Source organism: Melospiza georgiana, chromosome W (genome assembly GCF_028018845.1).
Source record: "Melospiza georgiana isolate bMelGeo1 chromosome W, bMelGeo1.pri, whole genome shotgun sequence".
Lineage (NCBI taxonomy): Eukaryota > Metazoa > Chordata > Aves > Passeriformes > Passerellidae > Melospiza > Melospiza georgiana.
This window is the reverse complement of record NC_080464.1, coordinates 11,005,396-11,014,757: the sequence shown is the minus strand read 5'-3', so window position 1 is coordinate 11,014,757 and position 9,362 is coordinate 11,005,396.

Below are 9,362 nucleotides of genomic sequence, written 5' to 3'. Positions count from 1 at the left end.
AGAGCCCCCTCGAGGCAGAGGGACCACACTTGGGGCTCAGGGATCCCTACCACTCTAGGGATCCCACTCACAACCCAGGGACCCCACCACCATCCCAAAGACCCCACTCAGGGCCCAGGGACCTCTCTTCCACACTCCTGAGACCCCCACCAGAACACCAGGATCCCCACTCAAGGTCCAAGGACTCCTCATCCACACCCCAGGGACACACACACTTCAGGGATTCCCTTCAGGGCCCAGAGATGCTCCCATCCACAGCTCAGACAGACACACCCCAGGGACCCCCATAATGACCCAGGGACCTCCCCCAGGGCCAAAGAACCTCCACACACCCCAAGGACCCCTTTCCCCCCAGTCCTCAGGGATTTTGGGGACCCCCTGTTCCCCATCAAGTTCCCACCGTGCCACTGCCTCTGCTTTGGGTGATTTTGGGTTTAGAAACAGGAAGTTTGGGGTATCACTTTTTGTCACCACTGCCTCACCCTGTGACGTGGGTGGGGGAGGTCCCTGCCTGGACAGATTTAGGGGTCCCCATGGGGCTGGCAGGGGTAGGAGGCCACACAGCTGGGTCATTCCCCCCAGTGCAGACTCCCGGAATCTGGGGGGTCCCTGGGACACCCAAGCTTCTGCTGCCCCCCTCCCCGTGCCCCATCCCCCTGCTGCCACGTTCTGCTCTTTGTTCCTCTTCCCCTTCCTCAGACTGAACCACCTGATTTTGGTTCCTTTGGGGGATATACGGGGCTATATTGGGTTATACTCTCTTATACTGGGCTATACTGGACTATATTGCTCTATACTGGGCTATGCTGGGTTGTACTGAGTTATACTGAACTATATAGGGTGGTAGTGGGCTGTACAGGGCTGTACTGGGCTATGCTGGGCTGTGCTGGGTTGTACTGCGTTGTAACGGGACAGAAGTGCTGCCCTGGTGTGGAGCAGGGGGCGTGGCCGGCTGTGAGGGAGTGGCCTATACAAGGCCGTGGCCCACACCAGGGGCGTGGTCGGTTGGGGTGAGGCCATTGCAGCATGGGGGCTGGGAGCAGGGCCCTGCAAGAGAGGGCGGGGCCAGTGCTCAGGGCGGGCCCTGTTGGGAGCGTGGGGGGGCTGGAGAGTGGGGGTCCATCAGGATGGGGGGACATAATTAGGTATGGGCCATTATAAGTGGGCTCAGGGGATTTGGGAGGGACTGCAGGGACTGGGGTGCATGGGGGAATTATAGGGGTGTGGGGGGGGCTGCAGGAACTTTGCTGTGCAGCCACCGCAGCTTCCGCTCCGTGCATGAGCGCTGGTGGTGCGTAGCCCTCAGCAAATGCGGGGTGAGTACCCCCCATCTGTCCCCCAGGAGGCCCCCGGTCCCCCCAGGACGATGGGCTGGAGCTGGAGTACGAGATGGTGCTGACCAACAGGGATTCCTTCTGGATGTGGCACCTCTCGGCTGATGAGTTCAGTGCGGCCATGGCCGGGTGGAAAGGCAGTGTGAGGGGGACTGGCGTGCATCAAAATCAGGGGGTATATTGGGGGTTATGGGGGTCTAAGGAAGCTTATTGGGGTCTGGAGGGGCTGAAGGGATTGGTGCACATCAGGGTCTGGGGCTGTGCAGGGAGTTATGGTGGTCTGGGGGGCTGCAGGAATTGGAGTGCATTGAGATGGGGATGTATATGAGGGTCTGGAGGACTGTTTAGGGGTTTGGGGGGTTGGAAGGATTGGGGTGCATCAGTATGGGGGATATATTGGAGGTTACTGAGGTTTGAGGAAGCTGAAGGGGTTGGGGTACATGGGCAATGATGGTGGGGCTGCAATGCTGGGGGCATCTGTGGCTACCCTCGTGAGTATTGGCTTCATGGGGTGAACCTCTTCTCACCCTGCCCTCCACCTACCCCACGCATCCTGGAGACAGACATCACCTTCCTCCTTGTCTTCATCATCATCCTCATGTTATTAATCAGTGAGTGAGTGGGGAGAAATCTGAGTTTCGAGGTGGCCTTGGAGGAGGCAGTGCTTTGAGACATCCTATGCTCACCTCCCCAGTTCTCCCAGACTTGGTCTAGGGATGGCAGCTGCTCCACACCACCTGCAAGATGCTCATGGTGGCTGTCAGCATGGAGTGGGAAGGGGGAGCTTGTGAGGCTATGGGCAGGTTTGTGGGGGCCAGCGGCAGCTGCGGAGACTGGAGAGCATTGGGGTCTGGGGAAGTTATATTGGGATTTGGGGGATCTTTAGAGACTGGGAGGTGTCAAGGTCCAAGGGGCATATTGAGATTTGATGGGGCTGAAGGTTCTGGGTGGGTTTGGGGGTGCTTTCACAGCAAATTACCAGGGGTATGGGGGAGCACAGGGGCATTTTGAAGTCATGGGAGGTAATGAGGGGCATGGGGGGGGGTACAGGAGGTATGGGGGTGCACAGACCCTCGTGTGGGGGGGTGTGATGAAGGGGGAAGCCCAGCCGTCCCCATACTCCGATGCCAGATGCTCCCCCCACCCCATCAGTTTCCTCATTTTCCTCTTCATGCTCATCCTGCTGGGCAAGTGCTTTTCCATCACAGGTACCACGGAGGGTATGAGGAGGTGGCTGGGGGGCACGGCGACAGCTGTGGGTAACTATGGGGCAGTCAGGGGTCCCTATAGAGTGTTTGGGAGGGTCTGTGGGGTAGTTTTGGGGGTGTCTATGGGGCACCCACAGGGTTGGTTTTTTCAGGGCCCACATCAGACTGGGGAACTCCATCCAGCTCTCCATGTACATGACCCTGTACAGCATCGCCCACATGACCCTGCTTGCCTACAAGGCCCAGGTGAGACTCCTACACCCACCTGTATTCATGCAGTTTAGAGAGGGTTTGTGGGTATTTGGGGGGTGTTTTGGGATGCAGGGGAAGTTCTTTGACAACAGGGAGGTACCTTTTTGAGGGGGTCCGTTCTTTGACTACCATGACGTGCTTTATAATTGTGAAGTTCAGGTGAGACGAATGTGTCCAGCTCTATTTGGGGAATATGGGAGGCATTTGAAGGGGTATGGGGTATTTGGATGGTGTTTGGCTTTGTGGGGTTTATCTTTGAGGGGAGAGGCAGTTTTTTGACCCTGGACAGGTGATGTAGGTGATGTACCTCTACAATTCACCTGCTGGGCACAGGCTCATTGTGCTGCAGTTCAGGACCTTTGGCTGGTTCTGCAATGCCATTGCCATCACTGTCACCATTGTCCTTGAGTACCACTACTTCTACCTGCCCTTCCTGGGGGCTTCTGCCCTCTGGTGAGTCCTGGGGGCTACCTGGAGGACACCTGAGGTCTCTCACACAAGAGTCTTTCAAGGGGGTCTCATGAGGGTCTCACACGGGTGTCACAAGGGTCACTCTCATAGAAGTCTCACAGTGGTCTCACAGGCAGAAAACTCTACAATGAAAAACGCCATTCAGTTTCCACTGGGCAAGTCCTCAGGCAGAATTGAAGGGCTGATGTTACTTCTGACCCTCTGGAAGGGACCTCCAGGTCATATTTACAAGAAGTGAGCAACGAGTACCATGATCAGAGCCAGAGGGGCCCTGGCTCCAGCCAGGTGTGGGAAAAGGACAGTGGGGTCTGTTGGACTGTGTGGATCCATGGCCTGGCACAGCAGAGCCACAGGAGCACAAGGCTTTAGTTGACACAGGTGCACAATGTACCCTGATGCTGAGACAGAGTGGAAATTTTCCATAGTAGAAATCCATTTCGGATTTAGGTAAAATATACATCTTTGAATTAAGTCTGTAGCTTGCAAACATACCTGTTTGGTCTGACTGCCTGTTCGAGCAAAAAAACCTATGCTCAAAGAAACTGCTTCAGCTGAAGGACAGAGAAAAGAGAGGGGCCCCATGAACTAAGGCAGGAGCATATTCATGTGGACCAAGTCGTACGAATTTTCGCCACATCACAGACGTGCATGGTACTAAGTCTGGGTTTCTAGTTGTTACATCATCTGAGAAGATAATCTCTGCCACTGCCATTTCTCTCAGGCGTTGGATCCCTTGCTCTATGGTCTTCCACTGAGTTTGCTGCATATAGAGATCATCTGCACACAGGTATCTTTCTGCTACACTTCTTAGGACCCGTTCCCAGAGGCTGTGAGAGTTAGCCCCCCTGATCATTCCTTGGTCTATGACAGGATCCTGTGACAGGGATCCCAAATGCCTGGCTTCAGTGCCATCCAGAATTGTAGCCTCGCCTGCAGCGTCCCAGAGACGGACCAGCCAACTAATTATGGATTCATCAGACCTTCGAGTGTAATCCTTCCTTAGGCCATGAAGGTCCTTCAGGGAAAAGGACTCAATACTTGCATCTGATCTTGCACCTGCTGCTTTGACTCCTGATTTTATGTCAGGAGGCACTGAGGTTCCTTCTCCTTCATCATCATCATCATCATCATCATCCACTGGTTGATTGGTCTTGTCTGTGCATTTCCCACTTCTAGTGCTGGTAGCAACAGCCATGGGTTTAGATGCTGGCTTCGAGCCTGGAGTGTTAGCTGCAGCCTGAGTCACTGGGACAGTTGCTGATTTATCTCCCTGCCCCCCTGCCTCTGTCTGCTGCCCGACAGTATCCAGCACCGTGCGATAAGCATGTGCCAGGGCCCAGCTCACTGCAATGACCTTCCTCTCCTTAGGCTCATCCTGGTACTTCTCTTTCAGATATTTGCCCACCTCAGCTGGGTTCTGAATTTGTTCATGGGGAAAATCCCAGACTATAGGGTCAGAGAATTCCTTCAGAATTTGGCCCATATCCTCCCATTTCCCACACCACTTAGGATTTTCCACACTGGGGTCTACTCCTGAGTCAGGGGTCTCATCAGCCCGTCTAGAAATCTCAGCCCTCATTCTAGAGAAGCAGCAGGCTGTATAGAGGAAGGTTACCAGATTGAATACCAGGAAGATGGTTTCTTTAACATTGAGGGGAAACTGAACATCCTTCACTAGTGATGCAACTGATTCATAGGAGAAGGAGGAAAGCAGAGGCTGAAAAACCTCATTCCCTCCTGCTCCTCCTGCAACAAACTGGATGCATAACCATAGCCATGAACCATTCATACCTGGAGCCGACCCTAGCATGTTTATAAACTTCTTGCACATTATTGCCACCAAGCCCAGCAGGATAGCTACTCTGGTCACTGCCCTTCTGATGTAAAAACTACGTATTAGGGGCAATACTAAAGCTATTTCTGGATAAGAAAATAAACCTAGGGACCAGAGAGGTATTAAAATCTCAAAAAACCCTAGGGACCAGAAATGCATGCAAACCTTCACCCCAATAGACATTATGAATTGAAAAAACATGGCTATTAGCTGCTTTATACCAACACAGAGTAATGGCAACCAAAATGCAGTCAAAAAAGGGTTTTTCCACTCTCTCTCTCGCCCCACGTTTGGGCGCCAATATTTTGTCCTGGTTTAGGGCAAATTTGTTAAAGAATCTGCAAAGGAGGGCCCCTCCAGAAAGCAAAACTCACACGGCCCCTACCCCCAACCGGTTCGGGAAAAAATTCCTTGGAGAGAGGTGGAAAGAACCTGTTTATTTCAGGCACAGCACCCCCCGAGCACACAAAATGAACAATACCCGATGACACCGCTCTGAGAAAGATGACAAAATCAGAAAAGTCTCTTTCGGGGGTGGTTGCTCTGTTCTCAGTTCCTCCGGCGCTGGGGCAGCTGCTGCAGCCGAATGGTGTTCCCAGGTCCCAGTCCGGAGCAGGTTCGAGATGGTCACAGAAACAGGAGAGGAGAAACAGTCCAGGAAGGAATTTGGACTGTTTAGCTAGAACTAGCTAAAGAGCAGACGCCAAAGCAGAGCAGAAGCGAGAGCAGAAAAGAGAGCAAGCAAAGCAGCAAGCTGAAAGCAAGAAGCGAAAAACAGACCTATGTACTGCCCGTCTCTGTGTCCCTGATAAGAGAAACCCAAACAAAACTTCCACTCTTCAGAGCCAGTCTTAAAGGCACAGAACAGATGAATGGGGATACAAGCATCATAACGTCACCCCAGGACACATGCCTTGATGATTTTGGGGAAAAGAAGCATCTCACCGCCCGTTCTGCCATTGTACTGGCAGAGGGGTGCAGGCCTGTAGGAATGCAGAGCCTGCCTCGTGGGTTTGGCCTCAGGTTCCTGGGCCAGGGCCACTTCCCGGCCTCCTGATGGATTTGGGGGTTTTGCTTTCCCCTACTGGTCCTGGCCCGCCTTGTGTGGGCCAGCTTTGGGGTTCCTGGTTCGTCCATGGGCCAGGGCCCCCCAGGGCCTTTTTCTGGCTCTGCTCTGCTGCTCTTTTCAATCACAAAAAAAAAAAAAAAAAAAAAAAAAAAAAAAAAAAAAAAAGAAAAGAATTTTAAATTAAATAAAAAAGAATTGAAATAGCTGGCAGCAGCTGTGAAGCATTGAAGGGCCAAAAACTTGGCTTCAACCCAAAAGTGTTCAATAAAGGGCTGTGGCAAGACATTCCAGAAGTTGTTTGAAATTGTTTGAAATTGTTTGATGACTGTCAATGGATTTTTTGATAACTATTGATGGACTTTTCTGCAGCAAGCCTGTTTCAGGATCAAAAAAGACTTTCAGATATGTCAAAAAGGAACATCTTCAGTCCATGGACTGTTCCTAAAACTCAGCTGCTTGGACTTGGACTTTCTTTGCATTGTTTTTTGCATTTTCTTATATTGTAAGATTGTTTTAGTGATTTGGTAGAATTGTATGTTCTACAGGTAAAGAAATTCCCTGTTCATTCCACACCAGCACTTGAGTGAGGTTTTGATTGGCAACAGATAACCTGTCAAGTGTTTGTCCTTTCCTCTGCATGTGCCCAGCAGAGAAAATTACAAACACTTTTCTTTTTAATTAAACTAAATAAAAAAGCTGACATGTCACAGACATCTTTTCATTAAAATCCTTTCTTTAGGATTTTTCCCCTTTCTGAGAAGCTGTGGCCTCAGCAACAAAATGTAAACAATGGTTATCTGCTGCTGTGGAATGCAACAGGTGCACCTGTGATTGGTCTTCTCTGGATGTTTGGATTTACTGACCACTCACGGCAGAGCTGTTCTTGCTTTCTGCCTGGACACAGAACTTTGTTATCCATTCCTTTTCTATTCTTAGTGTAGCTAGCTTATGAGAACTTTTCTCTCTATTCCTTTTAGTATAGTCATAATGTAATATATATCATAAAATAATAAATCAAGCCTTCTGAACATGAGGTCAACATTCTCGTCTCTCTCTTCACCCTGAAAAACCCTTGCAAGCCCTGTAACAGGACTGAATAAGGAAAAAGGACAATGCCACTGGGAGTTCATGACCCGGCAGCCACATGCTTGTCTACAAAATGGCTGATCTGCCTTTTATGCCCCTGGGGGGGTTGCATCATGCAGCCTTGGCCCCACCTAAAGTCTGTCAGTCAACTCTTCTTTGCCATTCATTGATGGAGGCTTCTTTCGTGCAACTTGATTGGAGGTCAGGTGTTGTCATGCTGCACCCCCCAGAAACAAATTTTTCCCATTCCCAACTGCCCCATGCAAGGGGCACATGTACACGCCTTCTTTCTACATGTCCCGGACAACCCATGCTGTCTTGTGGCAACAATACGGGGAGAGAGGAGGGAAAGGGGACTATGGGGAGAACAGAGGACATCTAAATAACAAGCCACGATAACATAACTGTACATCAGTAAAGGTTCTCTTAACATACACACAATATTCATCCCTTAATTGCAAGAGCCAATCATCCCATTACTCATCTGTAACACCACCCCTGGTGTGCTTGCCTCTGCTATTTCCAACCCACTGCTCCTAGGCTACTGCTTCAGTCCAGCTCACCATCCAGAATGGCACTGAGACTGGCTGCTCCTTGTGAGTTTTGCAAGGGGAGCCATCTCCCCTCTACCCCATCACCCGAGCCGCCATTGCCAGTGGAGAGGCTGCTGCGCTCACCACACTGCGTCCCCTGCAGTGCGAAAGAATCATTGCACCTGCCCTGCCTGGCTGGGACCCAACAGTGCTCTCTGCCAGCTGTGGTCATAACTACACCAAAGGGGAAGTTGCTTGATGGCCGAGAGAAGGCTGTTATTCTGTTTCTGGTTTTGTTTGTTGTTGATGCTGTTGCTTGTTTGCTTTGTTATATAGATATTCTAGCAAAGAACTGCTATTCCTTTTCCCATATCTTTGCCTGAAAGCCCCATATTTCAAAGTTATAATAATTTGGAGAGAAGGGGGTCATATTTTCCATTCCAGAAAGGTTCCTACCTTCCTGGGCATACACCTGTCTCTTAAACCAGGAGAGAAGGGGAATGTGGTCTTAAAGTTAGTGATAGATTTTGGCAGATCACAGAATGTAACCTCTACAACAGCTTGTTAACAAACACGCACCTCTGTAGAAAATTCAGTTCTGTGGGGAGCTTTAGTCAGCAATTTGACAAAAATTTTTGAACACATGTGGGAAGGAAATGGCATCCATGCCAATTAGACAGACATGGAAGGAGAATATTCCTTACCATGGACACATAAGAACAATACTGTTGAGAATTTCAATATCTCAAAACCAGACCTGGAAATAACCTCAGGAAATATTTCTCATCTGACAGATTGGGGATGTCAAATACCAGAAATATGGAATAGCCCTCAAAGAGGACAATGGGACTATATCCAGCCATGTTGAGGCACTGATTATTGATGTTTGTTTTACGTTGGGCCTTTCTGGGGGCTCCCTGGATGGGGGAAACCCTCTTGTAGCAGTTCTGTGCCAGGAAAAAGGAGACGCACAGGACTTTTTTGGTCTTCAGCTTCTTGTTTATTGTTATCTTATCTAAAGTTTTGCACGCTGTCCACACCAGGCTCAGCGTGCTGGAAAAGCACTGCAAAATGGCCATGAAATGTACAGTTTACCAGTCTTTTAAAGTTGTCTCATCCAATTAACTCTTAAAACGTACATTATTTCTACTTATCTGCCAATAACTCATCCCTTGACTGTCCACATAACCTCTGCACTGTGCTTTCCTTGACCAATCACCTTGTGACACCAACACTGCAGAAAACTGAGTAGATGAAGAAGAAGAAGAAGAAGAAGAAGAAGAAGAAGAAAAAGACAGGGACTACACCCAAATTCCTCCATCTTGCTTCCTATCTACACCATACTAAAAATCCCAAAACCTAAATTTCTCACCCAAGTGACATACTATACTACTCTCTATTATCTATTTCACACTTTGGTAGATTCTAGTCTATCTCAAAGTCTTGGAAGTCCTCTCCATGGGCAAAGGTTAAAGGCAGTGTTTCTCTGGGGATCAGAACCCCCCAGAGCAGACAGAGAAATATTCCCTGTGCCCTGGATTCCCACACAGCCAGTTCATTGGTATCTAGATTGGG